Source organism: Zea mays, chromosome 4 (assembly GCF_902167145.1).
Source record: "Zea mays cultivar B73 chromosome 4, Zm-B73-REFERENCE-NAM-5.0, whole genome shotgun sequence".
In the NCBI taxonomy this organism is placed as follows: domain Eukaryota; kingdom Viridiplantae; phylum Streptophyta; class Magnoliopsida; order Poales; family Poaceae; genus Zea; species Zea mays.
In genome coordinates, this window is record NC_050099.1 from 235,389,990 (window position 1) to 235,409,635 (window position 19,646).

Sequence of the window (19,646 nt, forward strand, 5' to 3'; positions counted from 1 at the left end):
CCCAGTCTCAGGTCGCATGAGGGATAAAGTCCGCGCCCGGCTTCACTCAGGTACTAGGTTTACTGGTTACCATTTTTCCCGGCATGTGCTTAGTACGTTCAAAAGCTTGACTCAGGTATCCACACATTAATCTTTAATTCCTTTTTCCCGTCTCATGGACAAGGCATCCTCCCTGGATCCAAGTCCATAGACTAACATAGATCCCATTATCAAGATGAATACAATCAATTCCTGACCTCGCGTGAGTGCTAGAAAAATCACTCGACTTCTACCGAGATCCTGATTAGCAAGCAGCTACTCGACCTAGCATACTAGTATTCATCTCAAAAAGGAATCCTAAGTTCACGCAACTAGAGGTTTCAAGCAACTCCTACACTTAAGTGCACATTACAATCCTACAAGCATTAAGTGTAGTAAAGTAGCATATAATAATACGGTTATGCATAAAACCGGGGCTTGCCTTCAATTGTTGGGGTTGCCGGGAGATCCTCAACAGCAGCCTTGGAAGCTTGCTCCTGGTCCTCCTCTTGGATAGATCCTTGCTCGGGGATGAGCACGTACTCTCCGTCAGCAAGATTGCAATCTAATGAATGCAATGCGTAAGATACATGCATGATATGATAGGTGCTTTAGAAATTACAACTTTTGACGGTGTATGATCTACTTGAGTTAAACAAGGTTAACTTTACTTATGTAAGACCCTTGGGTGGTATACTTGGTAAATTGGGTCAAACTTGTAACACCCTGAATTTGGGGGTATAAAATTTCTTTGCTCATATTCACAAATTCAGGTGTTACTTCTCTTTTCACCTCCCTCCCCAATCTTCTCTTTCTCATTTCTATAGGAGAAGAGTGGTTATTTTATTTGTAATTATAGTCTATTAGCTCAAACTCCAAGGGAGTATGAATTGTTGCATCATGTTGAACCCTAGATTTCACTTTTGTTTGGTGCATAATTCTTAGAGAGTCTAATTTGAATTTGTGGCTTATTTGGATTTGAATCAAATAGAGAAAATAAAAAGAAAAGGGAAAACAAATACCAGAATAAAAGAAAAAGGGAAAGAAGCCCAACTCTGCCCCCCTCGGCCTTTCGGCCCAGCCGGCCCAATCCCGCGCGCGCGCCTCTCCCCCCTCCTCTCATTGCCCCGGCAGGCCCGCCCGTCAGCGCGCCCGTTTTCCTCGCGCCCGCGCCCGCTTTCCCCTCTCCCTCTGCCCGCGGGCCCCGACTGTCAGCACTGTCCACCCCGTGTAACCGCCGCCCGAGCTGCGCGTTGCCGCGGTCTCCGCGCCCACGTCGCGCGTGGAGCTCGCAACCGCCCCGCCCCCGGCCACTTGAGCCCAGAACCCCGCTCGCCCTCTCCCCCTCCCTCATTTGCGCACCAGCAGACCCCTCTCTCACCTCCCCCGCGCTGCGCACACGCCAGAGCACCGTCGCCATTAACCGCCGCCGTCCCGAGCCCGTTTCCCCGTCGCCGTTGGAGCTCCGTCGTGCCGCCTGTCACGGTGAGCTTCGCCTCGACGTCCGCAACCCGGGACACGCCCCAATTCCTCTTCCCCCTCCCTATTTCCCTCTGCCCGCGCTCACCCGCCGTCCTCCGTGCAGCCGCGGAGGTCCGCCACCGTCGACCCGGGCCGCCGTCGCGCCATTGCCGCCACTGAGGAGTCCTCGGAGTCCGCCTTGAGGTAAGGAACCTCTTCCGCCCCCTCCCGACCTTTGTATTGCCTCCTGTCGCGTTCAATTGCTCGTCGGAGCCCTTTTGCGCCGCCGCCGAGCCGCTTCGCCGTGGACCACCCCCCTCCGGTGCCCCTACCCCGACCTAGCCCCCACCAGAAGACTCCCCGCTCCTTCCCCAACCTCTCCGGCCGTCCAGGTCGCCCCAAAGACCCGCAGGGCCCCCGCGCCCCTCGTCTCCGGCGAGTTCTCTGCCGCGGGGACGAGCGCCGCCGCCTCTGCTAGCCGTAGGAGAGGCCAAGGCCGGCCACCCGATCCCCGCCGCCCATCCCAGATCGGGCGGTCCCGTTTCAATTAGGCCGAGCCCAACCCTAGCCGTTCGCCTGAGATCCAACGGCCTAGGGCCGTTTCCCCACACCCCGCGCTGCCCGCCTGGCCCCGCCTGTCAGCCCGCCGCCCCGCGCTGCCCGCCTGGCCCCGCCTGTCAGCCCGCCGCCCCGCGCTGCCCGCCTGGCCCCGCCTGTAAGCCCGCCGCCCCGCGCTGCCCGCCCGGCCCCGCCTGTCAGTCGCTCAGGCCGCCGCGCGCCCGCCCGCAGATCTAATCCTGCGCGTTGATCTGAGATCTGACGGCCGTAGGAGCCCGATACCCCTTCGCCCGCGCGTTTTCTTAAAGAGACCCTCGGTTTTCTGAAATTTAACCCGCCGTCCCTGGATTCTCACAGTTAGGTCCTCGGACCTTTTATTTAATTCAAAATAAGTATTTAGGGTATATTTTTAACCCCTAAACTTGTAAAATTCATAACTTTGTCATATGAACTCCAAATTAGGTGCTTCAAATTGCAAAATGCTCATAGTATTTTTGTCTATCTATTTAAACAATGTTCCCTGCTGTTTCCATGTCCCAATTAATAGTTGATCATTAGGATAGGATTAAGGTTATTGGAGCCCTATTTGAGATAAATAGAAGATGGTAGACTTTAATAAAAGTTAGAGCACCTAAGTTTATGGACTTAAACACCCAAGTTCAGGGACTTAAAACCATGTAATGATTTAATCCCACCACTGACTTAAACCTGATTAGTGGATAATGAATCACTTGAATAGTCCTCTACCCTAGACCTAGGGAATATCAGAGTACCAATCCTTTTCTATTATGAACTTGTGATCTCTCTGCTGCACATGTTTGGTATATTGCTTTTGTTTGCTATTTCCCAAGTGCATAGTGTGAATGATTACTTTACGTAGACAACGAGCAGTCCGTGTTTCCTGAGGAAGTTGCAGAGGAAGTCCCTGATCAGCAGTTTGGTGAAGGAAAGTGTCCTCTGACCCATTATGTCCTATTCACTTATAACTTACTATCCCGCATTACTTACTTGAAACCTAAGGATTGACTAGCTTTACACTTTACTTTATCCTTGACGACCTTATGGGCTGTTATGGTTAGCATTCTGCTATTGCCTTAACTTAATCAATGAACATGATGTGACTATTTATGATACTGTTATCCGGATGATGTTGATGATCCTGTGATACTCTAGGGGGCTCAGGCTGTTTCCTGAGTACCTCTCCGTAAGGACCTGTTCGTTGAGAGACCACCCGGGATAACAGTGCAACCATAAGGGTGAAATGGGATGCCCTTAGCTAATTAATTAGAGGAACTAGAGGTGTAGCTGCTTAGCTGTCGTGCCGTCAATGGGGTCCAGGCACAGTGCTTGCTCTGCCGAGGCTGAGTGCCGAGGTTCTTTCGTTTTGCTTTTGTTAGTCACTCTCCTGCGGGGAGGGGTACTGTGTTTATCAAACTGGAGAAACCTAACGGGCAGCTATGATCTCTAGGGAATCTTTGTAAAAGCTACGTAGTGATACCCTGTCGGACCACCTAGGAAGTGATCAATGGGGATTAGCTCTCCCCGGGCAGAACGGGAATCACGGCTCATGGGTAAAGTGTGCGACCTCTGCAGAGGGTAATGAAACTGATATATCAGTCGTGCTCACGGTTATGAGCAGCCTTGGGATCCTCTTTGATTAGAGATACAGATGGTTCGAGATACAAGGATTATGTTATGGTTTTGGTTCGACTATGATGATGTTGTTCCTCGATGAGGAAATGGTTTACGGGTTGGTTAATGCTAAAACTTGGCTTCCATTAATAATAAATACCTGACCAACTAAAAGCAATCTGCTTTGACCTTAACCCCACATAAAGCTAGTCCACTTCAGCCAAACGGGACATTTGCTGAGTACGTTGATGTGTACTCATCCTTGCTTTACCACAAAACACCAGGTTGTCCGCATTGTAACCACTGCTCAGGAGAAGGTGAAGCCGTGGAAGGAGACTTCCAGGAGTTCCAAGACTACGACGAATTCTAGGTGTGGGTTGGCGGCAACCCCCAGTCAGCTGCCTGTGGAGGCCTTATCTTTACTGCGTTTCGCTTAGCACTTTGATTTACCTGTTAAGTTAATGACTATGTGGATGTCTATGACTCTATGATGTAATAAGTTAATACTCTTTTATGTTATTATTCGAGCACTGTGCAATGATGTTCATTTATGTAATCGCTGTGTACGTGAGTTCTGATCCTGGCACGTACATAGTTCGCATTCGGTTTGCCTTCCAAAACCGGGTGTGACATAAGTGGTATCAAAGCCCAGGCTGACTGTAGGACCGCTGACCTAGAGTAGCACTGGTCGTACTAAGGACTATTGACCTTCCCTCTCACCTTGACCTCTGATGTTACTTCAAAAGTCGGTCACCTCGACCAACCCTATGTTTTACTGTATATATACTATATTATACCTTGTTAAAATTTTTATCTTATTCTGTCTATGGTTTATTCACTTGTCACATTAGTTCTGCTCTTACTCTTATGCTTACGGTGTCTTTTGTAGATGGCTCGTCTTAGACACACTGCACGTAAGTCGGTGATTCCTTTCCTGCCGTCTCGACTTGCGGAGCGTCCTCTGCGCCGCACCGTGACCGGTCAGTCGAGTCACCTGGAGAGACTGCACCACCACCTGCGTGAGGAGCAGGAACGCCGGCGCCAGCACAGAGAGCAGCAGGGCTCTTCCTCCTCACCCCAGTAGGAGGTGGAGTCCGTGAGGCGCCGTTCCTCTGTTGCCTAGTTGGAGGCGCCCCCTGCACCACCGCGGGACGCCCCGGCTGTTGGAGGAGCTACTGGAGGAGGTCCTGGAGGAGACCCCGACGACGACGACTCAGACCACAGCACGGAGTCTTCTGAGCCGCAGGAGGCGGAAGGATGGGTCGCCCGACCCATCACCCGTGACGCCGCTCGCGGTTGTCACTTCCACGACGCACTCAACACCTTGCTGCGCCAGGCTTTCGACCGGCACACCTGGTCAATCGAGTATCGTTGTGTAGTCTACCAGCACAGTCGCGGGAGGTACCCGGACCGCTGGGAGGCTACCTGCCTTGTTCGCCGTCCGGAGGATGATCTCCGGGGAGCAGAGGCCGTTTCGGAGCACTACTCCATCTCCGAGAGGGACACTGCAGAGGCGGCTATGCAGGATGCAGCACGACGTGCACTCTCCCAGTACTGTTCTTTGTTCGGTGGGGTGGCCGACGGTCTTAACCTTCGGTACTACCCCCGCCGCCCTACTGGCAGCACAGAGAGTGTGGTTGTCTCACCTGTTGGTGAGGCTAACCCTAGGTTGAGCAGCACAGTCAACCTAGTCGCAGTACTTAACACTGAGCTGGATCACTCTCTGGACGAGCTAAGCAGGGCTCGAACGGAGATTGCGGAGTTGTGTGCTGAGCTGGCAGAGCGCCATCACCAGGAGGGTGGTTCCCCCGCTCCTGTTGGGACTCAGCACCCTTACCGCTCGCCGCCACGTGGTCACCACACTTATGGTTCCCCTGCCTGTAAGACCAGGATAGATCTGGATCCTTAGATCGTTAGCGTCGAAGTTTGTAATAATTCTTAAGTTAGATGTCTCAGTCTTAGGTAGTCAGTTTAGTTTGCTTATCAGTTGCTTCCATTTAGTTTAGTTTGCTTATCAGTTGCTCGCATGCTTGTTATGATGAACTTGTGCTGGATTTGAATCTTTGTAATGACTGTAGCCAACATGTGGGTTTCCCCTGCAGTTTGGCTTAGCTAGTAATGTTAATGAAGTCAGTTATTTAGTTGGGGAACCATTTACTTCTACTTTCCTTCTTATCTAAGAAGCTGTGTTGAATCATAAATGAGGATCGGTGAAGCTCTTTATTCACTTAGTGTCATGAAGAATTCTGTATTCCCTTTTCTTATGCTGAAGGATTGTAAGATCAATGCTGATGTATGAATGTCTTCCACAGATGTCTGACAACAGGCGCCGATGCAACAGGCGTGCTCAGCAAGAGCAGCATGACCAGCAGGAGGAACATCAGAGGCAGCCTCCCCCACCACCCCCAATGACAGTGGAGCAGATGTTCTTGATGCAGACTCAGGCAGTGCAGGCCATTGGGCAGACTCTGGCAGCCATGCAGCAGGCTCAACAGCAACCCCAACCCCAATTGCAAGTGCAGATGCCCCAGATGCCACGGGATAAGCGTGGCGAGTTCATGAGAGGGCACCCTCCTACCTTCGCCCATTCTGCTGACCCCATGGATGCAGAAGACTGGCTGCGCGCAGTGGAAAGGGAACTGCGCACCGCCCAATGTGACGACAGGGAGAAGGTTCTGTATGGTCCCCGTCAGCTAAGGGGAGCAGCCCAGTCCTGGTGGGAGTCCTACCTCGCCACACATGCTGACCCCGAAGCCATCACCTGGGAAGAATTCAGCGAGAGTTTCCGCAGGTACCATGTGCCAGAGGGACTGATGATCGTGAAGAAGGAGGAGTTTCTGGCTCTGAAGCAGGGACCCCTGTCTGTTAGTGAATACAGGGATAAGTTTCTGCAGCTATCCCGTTATGCACCTGAAGACGTCAACACTGATGCTAAAAGGCAGTACAGGTTCATGAGGGGTTTGGTGGATCCCCTGCATTACCAGCTGATGAACCACACCTTCCCCACCTTCCAGCACCTGATCGATAGAGCAGTTATGACTGAGAAGAAGCGTAAGGATATGGAAGATCGGAAGCGCAAGATGAGTGGACCCCAGTCCGGAAGCATCAGCCGTCCCTGTTTCTCAGGCAGTTCATCTCAGCAAGGCAGGCCTGGTCACCCACAGGGATATCAGAATCAGAATCAGCGTCCGCATCAGCAGCAGTTTCAGAGGCAGTACCCACAACAGCAGCAGTATCGTCAGAACAGCCAGCAGGGAGGTAATCAGTATCAGAAGCAGAACAACCAGGCACCTCGCCTTCCTGCCCTAGCAGCAAATCAGAACAATCAAGCAGCCCCAGCACAAGGAGGAGGCAGAGGATGTTTCCACTGTGGAGAACAAGGCCACTGGGCGATGCAGTGCCCGAAGAAGATGGCGCAGCAGCAGACTAACCCCAATGCTCCAACAAGGCAAGGTGTACTGCAGCCGGCAGCAGTCAATCGTAGCCAAGCGTACAACCGTGGAAAGGTGAACCACTTGGAGGCCGAAGCAATTCAGGATGCACCAGATGTGGCAGTAGGTATGTTCTCAGTCGAATCTCATCCCGCAAAAGTGCTATTTGATACTGGTGCAACTCATTCATTTGTCACTGCAACCTGGGTAGAATTGCATAACATCTCAGTAGAGGCAATGATGCCGCCCATGAGGATTAATTCGGTTGGTGGCAAGGTGCAAACAGATAAAATATGCTCAAATGTAAGGGTGGAAATAAGGGGGATAGGGTTCCCCAGTGATCTAATAGTAATAGACACCCTTGGGGTAGATATCATCCTAGGGATGAATTGGTTAATGAAGTATGAAGCGAATGTTAGCTGTGACAAGAGGACCGTAACATTGAGGTCCCCGTCAGGAGAGGAGGTAGTGACCAAGCTAAGGATGCCTAAATCAGCGGAGGGAGTCTGTCACCAGATTTCAGTTGATAGTAAGGAGCCCAACCCGCTCGAGGCTATCAAGGTCGTGTCGGACTTTCCGGACGTGTTCTCCGAGGAGCTAACGGGCATGCCACCCGAGAGAAAAGTCGAATTTGCCATAGAGCTTATCCCTGGTACCGCCCCCATTTCTAAAAGAGCCTATCGAGTGTCTGGACCAGAATTGGTGGAACTCAAGAAGCAGATAGATGAGATGTTAGAGAAGGGTTACATCAGGCCAAGCACCTCGCCTTGGGCCGCTCCAGTGTTGTTTGTAGAGAAGAAAGATGGTACCAAAAGGATGTGCAAAGACTACAGAGCCTTGAATGAAGTCACTGTCAAGAACAAGTACCCCCTGCCAAGGATAGAAGATTTGTTCGACCAGCTCAGAGGTGCCAGCGTATTCTCGAAGATAGATCTGAGATCAGGTTACCATCAACTCAGAATCCGACCCTCGGACATACCGAAGACAACATTCATCACCAAGTACGGGTTATATGAATTCACAGTTATGTCCTTTGGTTTGACAAATGCGCCAGCCTTCTTTATGTATCTGATGAATAGCGTGTTCATGGACTATCTAGACAAGTTTGTGGTAGTGTTCATCGATGATATTCTCATATACTCTCAAAGTGAGGAAGATCATGTAGAGCATTTGAAGATGGTATTGCAAAGACTTCGAGAGCATCAGTTGTATGCCAAGCTGGGCAAATGCGAGTTCTGGATTCATGAAGTCTTATTTCTGGGTCACATCATAAACCAAGATGGGTTGGCAGTGGATCCAAAGAAAGTAGCAGATATCCTGAACTGGAAAGCACCGAAGGATGTTCGTGGGATCAAGAGCTTCATTGGAATGGCTGGATACTATAGGCGTTTCATTGAAGGCTTCTCAAAGATTGCTAGGCCAATGACAGCGTTACTAGCGAAGAAAGTTGAGTTTAAGTGGACCCAAAAATGTCAGGAAGCATTTGAAGAACTGAAAAATAGATTGACTACAGCTCCTGTGTTAGTCCTGCCTGATGTTCACAAGCCATTCTCAGTGTATTGCGATGCTTCTTACACCGGATTGGGATGTGTGCTAATGCAAGAAGGAAGAGTTGTAGCATACTCATCTCGACAGCTGAAGATCCATGAGAAGAATTATCCCACACATGACCTGGAGTTGGCAGCAGTGGTTCATGCTTTAAAGACCTGGAGACATTACCTGTACGGGCAGAAGTGCGACATCTACACAGATCATAAAAGTCTGAAATACATATTCACCCAGTCAGAGTTAAACATGAGGCAGCGAAGATCGTTGGAATTGATCAAAGACTATGAGTTGGAGATACATTACCATCTAGGCAAAGCCAATGTTGTTGCAGATGCTCTGAGCAGGAAGAGTCAAGTCAATATGTTGGCCACGTGCCCGATGCCGTATGAGTTAGCCAAGGAGTTCGACAGACTGAGCCTCGGTTTCCTGAACAGTACGCAAGGAGTAACAGTGGAATTAGAGCCCACCCTAGAGCGGGAGATCAAAGAAGGGCAGAAGGATGACGAAAACATCAACAAGATCCAGCAGTTGATCTTAGAAGGAAGAGGCAAAGACTTTCGAGAGGATGAAGAGGGAGTAATATGGTTCAAGGACCGGTTGTGTGTCCCCGACCTCAAACCTATTCGGGAGCTAATCCTCAAGGAAGCTCATGAGACAGCCTACTCCATACACCCTGGAAGTGAAAAGATGTATCAGGATTTAAAAAGGAGATTTTGGTGGTATGGCATGAAAAGAGAAATCGCAGAATATGTCGCCATCTGTGATAGCTGTCAGAGAACCAAAGCAGAGCATCAGAGGCCTGCCGGATTGTTGCAGCCATTGCGGATTCCTCAGTGGAAGTGGGATGAGATCGGGATGGATTTTATAGTTGGCCTACCTCGTACCCGGGCCGGCTATGATTCCATCTGGGTGGTTGTGGACCGCTTAACAAAGGTGGCCCATTTCATACCCGTGAAGACAACATACACCGGAGCAACGTTAGCTGAGTTATACATGTCACGGATAGTCTGCCTTCATGGTGTGCCGAAGAAGATAGTGTCAGATCGAGGAACGCAGTTCACCTCTCATTTTTGGCAGCAGCTACAAGAAGCTTTGGGCACACATTTGAACTTCAGCTCGGCTTATCACCCGCAGACAGACGGTCAGACTGAAAGAACTAATCAGATCCTAGAAGATATGCTGAGAGCCTGTGCGTTGCAAGACAAGTCAGGATGGGACAAAAGGTTACCTTATGCAGAATTCTCCTACAACAATAGTTACCAGGCCAGCTTGAAGATGTCACCATTTCAGGCACTCTATGGGCGGAGTTGCAGGACTCCGCTGCACTGGGACCAGCCTGGAGAGAGACAGGTATTTGGCCCCGACATCATACTTGAAGCCGAAGAGAATATCAAAATGGTTCGGGAGAACCTGAAGATAGCACAATCAAGGCAGCGAAGCTATGCGGACAGAAGGAGAAGAAAACTGAGTTTTGAAGTGGGGGACTACGTCTATCTGAAGGTGTCACCTATCAGGGGAGTCAGAAGGTTCGGAGTTAAAGGCAAGTTAGCACCCCGGTACGTCGGACCATATCAGATCCAAGCCAAGCGTGGAGAAGTGGCCTACCAGCTCAACCTACCAGAAAGTTTGTCGGTAGTGCACAATGTGTTCCATGTGTCCCAACTGAAGAAGTGTCTGCGAGTACCAGAAGAACAGTTGCCAGTGGAGGGTTTGGAAGTCCAAGAGGATTTGACCTACATAGAGAAGCCAACGCAGATTCTGGAGTTTGCAGACAGAGTCACCCGGAGGAACACCATCAGGATGTGCAAAGTCAGATGGGGTCACCACTCGGAGGAAGAAGCAACCTGGGAACGAGAAGATGATCTGAAGGCCAAATACCCTGAACTCTTTGCTGGCCGACCTTGAATCTCGGGGCGAGATTCTTTTAAGGGGGATAGGTTTGTAACACCCTGAATTTGGGGGTATAAAATTTCTTTGCTCATATTCACAAATTCAGGTGTTACTTCTCTTTTCACCTCCCTCCCCAATCTTCTCTTTCTCATTTCTATAGGAGAAGAGTGGTTATTTTATTTGTAATTATAGTCTATTAGCTCAAACTCCAAGGGAGTATGAATTGTTGCATCATGTTGAACCCTAGATTTCACTTTTGTTTGGTGCATAATTCTTAGAGAGTCTAATGAATCAAATAGAGAAAATAAAAAGAAAAGGGAAAACAAATACCAGAATAAAAGAAAAAGGGAAAGAAGCCCAACCCTGCCCCCCCTCGGCCTTTCGGCCCAGCCGGCCCAATCCCGCGCGCGCCTCTCCCCCCTCCTCTCTCTGCCCTGACGGGCCCGCCCGTCAGCGCGCCCATTTTCCCCGCGCCCGCGCCTGCTTTCCCCTCTCCCTCTGCCCGCGGGCCCCGGCTGTCAGCACCGTCCTCCCCGCGTAACCGTCGCCCGAGCTGTGCGTTGCCGCGGTCTCCGCGCCCACGTCGCGCGTGGAGCTCGCAACCGCCCCGCCCCCGGCCACTTGAGCCCAGAACCCCGCTCGCCCTCTCCCCCTCCCTCATTTGCGCACCAGCAGACCCCTCTCTCACCTCCCCCGCGCTGCGCACACGCCAGAGCACCGCCGCCATTAACCGCCGCCGTCCCGAGCCCGTTTCCCCATCGCCGTTGGAGCTCCTCCGTGCCCCCTGCCACGGTGAGCTTCGCCTCAGCGTCCGCAACCCGGGACACGCCCCAATTCCTCTTCCCCCTCCCTATTTCCCTCTGCCCGCGCTCACCCGCCGTCCTCCGTGCAGCCGCGGAGGTCCACGACCGTCGACCCGGGCCGCCGTCGCGCCATTGCCGCCACCGAGGAGTCCCCGAAGTCCGCCTTGAGGTAAGGAACCTCTCCCGCCCCCTCCCGACCTTTGTATTGCCTCCTGTCGTGTTCAATTGCTCGCCGGAGCCCTTTTGCGCCGCCGCCGAGCCGCTTCGCCGTGGACTGCCCCCCTCCGGTGCCCCTGCCCCGACCTAGCCCCCACCAGAAGACTCCTCGCGCCTTCCCCAACCTCTCCGGCCGTCCAGGTCGCCCCAAAGACCCGCAGGGCCCCCGCGCCCCTCGTCTCCGGCGAGTTCTCTGCCGCGGGGACGAGCGCTGCCGCCTCTGCTAGCCGTAGGAGAGGCCAAGGCCGGCCACCCGATCCCCGCCGCCCATCCCAGATCGAGCGGTCCCATTTCAATTAGGCCGAGCCCAACCCTAGCCGTTCGCCTGAGATCCAACGGCCTAGGGCCGTTTCCCCACACCCCGCGCTGCCCGCCTGGCCCCGCCTGTCAGCCCGCCGCCCCGCGCTGCCCGCCTGGCCCCGCCTGTCAGCCCGCCGCCCCGCGCTGCCCGCCTGGCCCCGCCTGTCAGCCCGCCGCCCCGCGCTGCCCGCCCGGCCCCGCCTGTCAGTCGCTCAGGCCGCCGCGCGCTCGCGCGCCCGCCCGCAGATCTAATCCTGCGCGTTGATCTGAGATCCGACGACCGTAGGAGCCCGATACCCCTTCGCCCGCGCATTTTCTTAAAGAGACCCGCGGTTTTCTGAAATTTAACCCGCCGTCCCTGGATTCTCACAGTTAGGTCCTCGGACCTTTTATTTAATTCAAAATAAGTATTTAGGGTATATTTTTAACCCCTAAACTTGTAAAATTCATAACTTTGTCATATGAACTCCAAATTAGGTGCTTCAAATTGCAAAATGCTCATAGTATTTTTGTCTATCTATTTAAACAATGTTTCCCTGCTGTTTCCATGTCCCAATTAATAGTTGATCATTAGGATAGGATTAAGGTTATTGGAGCCCTATTTGAGATAAATAGAAGATGGTAGACTTTAATAAAAGTTAGAGCACCTATGTAACGCCCTGAATTTGGGGGTAGAATTTTTTCTTCTTTTCTCTCACCAAATTCGGGCGTTACTCTTTTCTTTTCTCGTTCCCTCGCTAAACTTTGACCTTTTCCAAAGTTTTAGCGGGGTTCGGCTTGGAATTTCCGTGTTAAGAAAAACCCTAAATTACCTTATGTTGTTTGATGCACCATGCCGAACTATGCATTCTTTGATTGCTTAGAGATGTAAGTGCATTCATCTAGAAAGATCGGATTTCGAAAAGGAGAAAAAACCTTTTCTTTCTTTTTCTTTTTCTTTCTCTCTCTCCTTTTTTTTCTCTCTCCCGCGCCGTGGGCCGCCCCTGGCCGGCCCAGCCGCCCCCCGCGCGCCCCCTTTGGGCCCATTAGCCCAGCCGCCCCCTCCCTTTTCCCCCCAATTCCCCCCAATCCCTCTCCCTCCCTCTCATTCTCTCTTCCCCACCCCAACCGCCGCCCCCTGCCCTAGCCGTCGCCCCCTGCAGCTCGGCCGCCCCCTGCAGCTCGGCCGCCCGTCCCCGTCCCCGGTGAGCCCTCCCCTCTCCCTTCCCTCTCCCCTCCCCTCCCTCTCCCCGGTCAGGCCGCCGCCCGGCCCAACCGCCCCTGCCCGCGCGGCCAGCCGCCGCTCGGCCGCCCCTGTGGCCGCCCGGCCTCGGCCGCCCCGGCCCCGGCCCAACCGCCCGCCCGCCCCTGCCCAGCCGCCCCTGCGCGCCGCCGGCTCGGCCGCCCCCGCCCCTGCCCAGGCCGGTTCAACCGCCCCCTGGCCGGTTCAACCGCCCCCCTTTTTTTATTTATTTTATTTTATTTTATTTTATTTTCTTTCATTACTGTTATTTATTTTACTTTAGGCAGGTTAATCATTGTTCATGTTATTGAAACAGGAAATTTAATTTGGAATTCCGTTACGCTAGTTGATTCATATAATCAATTGTTTATCCAGTTCAATATTGATCAACTAAAAATGACTAGGTTCCCATTAGTGCATATAACTAAATTCTTTTGTTAGAACCAATTGTAACTAATCGTTAGTGCATAAGCTTTAACCCCTGCGAGACCTTTTCCCGTTTCTTTCTAACCATAATGAATGCGATATCGAATGTCATACTTGATGCATATTCACTTTATTTGTTCCCTTGTATGATGTACTGTTTGTTTCCCAATTTGAATGGATGAATGTATGTATGCTTGCAATCGCATAGAGAACGATCCGGTCGAAGAGCCCGAGGAACTCGCAGGAGAAGCCCCTGAGCAGCAGTCGTTTGGTGGAGGCAAGTGTCCCTTGACCTATCTCTGTCCTATTCATTCTTTAATTCACCTCCCGCTTTACACATTTATGCCTAAGGATTGACTAGCTTTTGTTAACCATGTCCTTGTTCACCTATTTGGGTTGGATTATTACTGTTTAGCTTTATGCTATTGCTCAACTCTAATCAATGAACATGATGAGATTATCTATGATACGATGTTTTCCCTTCTCTTATTATGATGTTGTACTTGTGGCTTTAAGGGGGCTCGAGCGGTTTCTCGAGTGCCTCTCCGTAAGGACCTGTTCTATGGATGACCGCCCGGGAAAACAGTGCAACCATGAGGGTAGAATGGGGTGCCCTTAGCTGAATAATTAGAGGATCCGGGATGTAGTTCACTTAGCCGCCGTGCCGTCAATGGGGCTCGGTGTATGCGGCTCGCTCTGCCAAGGTTGATTTGTCCCTTGGGGAGGAGTGCGGTACATTTAGGAAACCTAACGGGTGGCTACAGCCCCGGGGAATCTTTGTAAAGGCTACGTAGTGATGCCCTGCTAGGCCACCTAGGTAGTGGTCAATGGGGAGTAGCTCTCTCCGGGCAGAAAGGGAATCACGGCTTGTGGGTAAAGTGCACAACCTCTGCAGAGTGTTTGAAAACTGATATATCAGCCGTGCTCACGGTTATGAGCGGCCAAGGGAGCTCCAGTGATTAGTGGTACTTGATCAGAGACATTGTGGTACAGGTGGCTATGAGAATCGATGGTTTTGGTTATGACTATGGTGCTGGTAAGTGGTATTCTTTCCGTTTGGAAAGGGTACATCGGGTTAATAACTTGGGTAATGCTAAAACTTGGCTTTCTACTAGTAAGTAATAATCTGACCAACTAAAAGCAACTGCTTGACTTATCCCCACATAAAGCTAGTCCACTACAGCCAAACAGGATACTTGCTGAGTCTGTTGATGTGTACTCACCCTTCCTCTACACACCAAACGCCCCCCCATCCCCAGGTTGTCAGCATTGCAACCACTGCTCAGGCGAAGATGAAGCTTTGGAAGGAGACTTCCAGGAGTTCCAAGACTACGACGAGTTCTAGGAGTGGGTTAGCGGCAACCCCCAGTCGGCTGCCTGTGAAGGCCGCAGTTATCTACGTTTCTTTTCCGCACTTTGATTTATTGTAAGAACTATATGGACGTCTCAGACGTATGATGTAATCAACTATTATTCCCTTTTAATACTATTTTGAGCACTGTGTGATGATGTCCATGTTATGTAACTGCTGTGTACGTGAATAACTGATCCTGGCACGTACATGGTTCGCATTCGGTTTGCCTTCTAAAACCGGGTGTGACATAAGTGGTATCAAAGCCGTGCTGACTGTAGGACCGCTAACCTAGAGTAGAATGGTCGTTCTAAGGACTATAGACCTCTGTCCCTTCCTTGACTTTGATATCCCTTCAAAAGTTGGTCATACCGACCAAACCTATGTTCTACTATATATTATACCTTGCTGAAAATCATGTTTTATTCTAATCCTTCATTTACTTATGATTCATTATTTGCTGGTCATATTAATTTTGTTCTCACCCTTTTGCTTGTGATGTCTTTTATAGATGGCTCGACTTAGACACACTGCACGAAAGTCAGTCATCCCCTTCTTACCCTCCCGCCTTGCTGAGCGTCCGCTTCGCTGTCCCGTGGCCGGACAGTCCAGCCACTTGGAGAGACTGCACCACCGCCTGCATGAGGAGCAGGAACGTCGACGACAGGAGCAGGAGCAGCAGGGCTCTTCCTTCTCGCTCCACCAGGAGATAGAGTCTGTGAGGAGCTGCTCCCCTGTGCTTCCCCTGGAGGCGCCCCCTGCACCACCACAGGGCGCCCCAGCCCCTGGAGCAGCTGCTGGAGGAGATCCAGACGACGGAGATGGCGACGACAGCTCGAGCCACGACACCGACTTCTCTGCTAACCATGAGCTGGAAGGATGGTTTGCTCGATCCATCACTCGCGACGCTGCTCGCGGGTGTCACTTCCACGATGCGCTCGATACCCTGCTACGTCGGGCACTTAACCGGCATACTTGGTCCATCGAGTATCGCTGTGTGGTCTACCAGCACTGTCGCGGGGTCTACCCGGACCGCTGGGAGGCAACTTGCTTGGTGCGCCGTCCGGAGAACAGTCTCCAGGGTGTGGAGGCCTGCTTAGAGCACTATTCTATCTCTGAGCGGGACTCAGCTGAGGCAGCCATGCAAGATGCTGCACGGCGTGCGCTTTCGCACTACTGCTCGGTTTTCGGTGGGGTAGCTGACGGTCTTGACCTGAAGTATTACCCTCGCCGTTCGTCTGGCAGCACAGGAGGCGTGATTGTTTCACCTGTCGGTGAGGGCAATCCTAGGTTGAGTAGCACAGTCAACCTAGCCGTCGTGCTAAACACGGATCTGGACCATGCATTAGACGAGCTGAGTAGGGCTCGTGCTGAGATCGCCCTGCTGCGGGCTGAGCGCGCGGAACGTCGTCACCTGGAGGATGGTTCCCCCGCTCCCGTCGGGACTCAGCACCTGTACCGTTCACCTCGGCGTGGACACCAGTCTTATGGCAACCCCGACTGCAAGACCAAGATAACTCTAGAACCATAGATCGTCAGAGTTGGATCTTGTAATTAATACGAAATATATATATACATAGAAGCTTCAGTCTTAGCGTTAGTCTCAGTTTTAGTTAGTCTTAGTTAGACAGGGTAGTTTGCTATACCCTGTGCATTTATGTTTGTCATGATGAACTATGTTTGGTTTGGATCTTTGTAATGATTGTCACCAGAGTGTGGGTATCCCCTGCATTTTGGTTTACCTATTATGTTAATGGAGTTAGTTATATAGTTGGGAAACCTATTATTCCCCTTTTCTCTTTATCTGAGAAGCTGTGTGGTCTGTGTTGGAGATCAGTGAAGATGCTCATCTGTTCAGTGCTGTTGAAGAATCCTCTACTCTTTTCTTATGCTGCAAGACTTGCCAGATCAGTTCTGATGTGTGGTTGCATTCTGCAGATGTCAGAGAACAGGCGCAGAGGAGGAAGGCGTGCTCAGCAGGAGCGAGCCGCTCAACAGGATGAGGTGCCCCAGCAGCAGCACCTGCCGCCCCCGCCCCCGATGTCCATCGAGCAGATGTTTCTGATGCAGACTCAGGCAGTTCAAGCCATCGGTCAGACTTTGGCTGCCATTCAGCAGCAGCAGCAACAACAGCAGCAGGCCCCACCTCAGCCTCAGATGCCTCAGATGCCCAGAGACAAGCGTGCTGAATTCATGAGAGGTCATCCACCAACGTTCGCTCATTCTTCTGACCCCATGGATGCTGAAGACTGGCTGCGCACTGTGGAGCGGGAGTTGCATACCGCTCAGTGCGATGACAGGGAGAAAGTCTTGTATGGTCCCCGTCAGTTGAGAGGAGTAGCCCAATCATGGTGGGAGTCTTACCTCGCCACCCATGCCCACCCTGACACTATCACTTGGGAAGAGTTCAGAGGAAGCTTTCGTCAGTACCATGTCCCTGCAGGTCTGATGACAGTGAAGAAGGAGGAGTTCCTGGCTCTCAAGCAAGGGCCGTTGTCTGTCAGTGAGTATCGAGACAGGTTTCTGCAATTGTCTCGTTATGCTCCTGAAGATGTCAACACCGACGCCAAGCGACAGTACCGTTTCCTGAGAGGCTTGGTTGACCCTCTGCAGTACCAACTGATGAATCACACCTTCCCGACATTCCAGCACCTGATTGACAGAGCAATCATGACAGAAAGAAAGCGTAAGGAGATGGAGGATCGTAAACGCAAGATCAGTGGACCCCAGCCTGGAAGCAGCAGTCGTCCTCGTTTCTCAGGCAATCAACCTCAGCAGTTCAGGCAGAACCAGCGTCCACCTCAGCAGCATCAGCAGTTCCAAAGGCAGTATCCTCAGCATCAGTATCAGAACCGTCAGAGCAATCAGTCAGGAGGTCAGTTTCAGAGGCAGAATCAGCAAGCACCTCGTCTTCCTGCCCCAGCAAACCAGCAAAACAATCAGGCAGCACCAGCTCAGGTTGGAAACAGGGCATGTTTCCACTGTGGAGAGCAAGGCCACTGGGTGATGCAATGTCCGAAGAAGGCAGCCCAGCATCAGTCAGGCCCCAATGCCCCAGCGAAGCAGAATGTGTCTCAGCCTGGAGCAGGCAATCGCTCTCAGCCGCGTTACAATCATGGGAGACTGAACCACTTGGAGGCGGAAGCAGTTCAGGAGACCCCCGGCATGATAGTAGGTATGTTCCCAGTCGACTCCCATATTGCAGAAGTGTTATTTGATACCGAAGCAACGCATTCTTTCATTACTGCATCATGGGTAGAAGCACATAATCTTCCAATTACTACCATGTCAACCCCCATTCAAATTGACTCAGTCGGTGGTAGAATTCGAGCCGATAGCATTTGTTTGAATATAAGTGTGGAAATAAGGGGGATAGCGTTTCCCGCTAACCTTATAGTAATGGGTACTCAGGGAATAGATGTCATCCTAGGGATGAATTGGCTAGATAAGTATCAGGCAGTTATCAGCTGTGATAAAAGAACAATCAAGTTGGTGTCTCCACTAGGAGAGGAAGTGGTGACCGAGTTAGTCCCGCCTGAGCCAAAGAAAGGAAGTTGTTATCAGATGGCCGTTGATAGCAGTGAAGCAGACCCAATTGAGAGTATCAAGGTTGTGTCTGAGTTCCCAGATGTGTTTCCAAAGGACTTACCGGGTATGCCACCAGAGCGGAAAGTTGAGTTTGCCATAGAGCTTCTTCCTGGAACCGCCCCTATCTCTAAGAGAGCTTACAGAATATCGGGACCAGAGTTGGTTGAGCTTAAGAAGCAGATTGATGAGCTGTCAGAGAAAGGTTACATCCGGCCAAGCACCTCGCCTTGGGCCGCCCCTGTCTTGTTCGTAGAAAAGAAAGATGGCACCAAAAGGATGTGTATCGATTACCGAGCTTTGAATGAAGTCACGATCAAGAACAAGTATCCTTTGCCCAGAATAGAAGATCTGTTCGACCAGTTGAGAGGAGCCAGTGTGTTCTCCAAGATTGATCTGAGGTCAGGTTATCATCAGCTCAGGATCCGACCTTCGGACATTCCGAAGACGGCATTTATTACCAAGTATGGTTTGTATGAGTTCACAGTGATGTCTTTTGGTTTGACCAATGCGCCAGCGTTCTTTATGAACTTGATGAACAGTGTATTCATGGATTACCTTGATAAGTTTGTGGTGGTATTCATTGATGACATTCTGATTTACTCTCAAAGCGAAGAAGAGCATGCAGATCATTTGAGGATGGTATTGCAGAGATTGCGAGAGCACCAGTTGTATGCAAAGTTGAGCAAGTGTGAGTTCTGGATCAATGAAGTCCTGTTCTTGGGTCATATAATCAACAAAGAAGGTTTGGTTGTGGATCCGAAGAAAGTGGCAGACATTCTGAACTGGAAAGCGCCAACAGATGCTCGAGGAATCAAGAGTTTCATTGGAATGGCCGGATATTATCGGTGATTCATTGAAGGGTTTTCGAAGATTGCGAAACCTATGACAGTGTTGCTAGGCAACAAGGTTGAGTTCAAGTGGACCCAGAAATGCCAAGAGGCCTTTGAAGCGCTGAAAGAGAAGTTGACTACAGCGCCTGTCCTAGTCTTGCCTGATGTGCACAAGCCCTTCTCGGTGTATTGTGATGCTTGTTACACAGGTTTGGGATGTGTGTTGATGCAAGAGGGAAGAGTTGTGGCTTACTCGTCCCGACAGCTGAAGGTTCATGAGAAGAATTACCCAATCCATGATCTAGAGTTGGCAGCAGTGGTTCACGCACTGAAGACATGGAGGCACTATCTGTATGGACAGAAATGCGATGT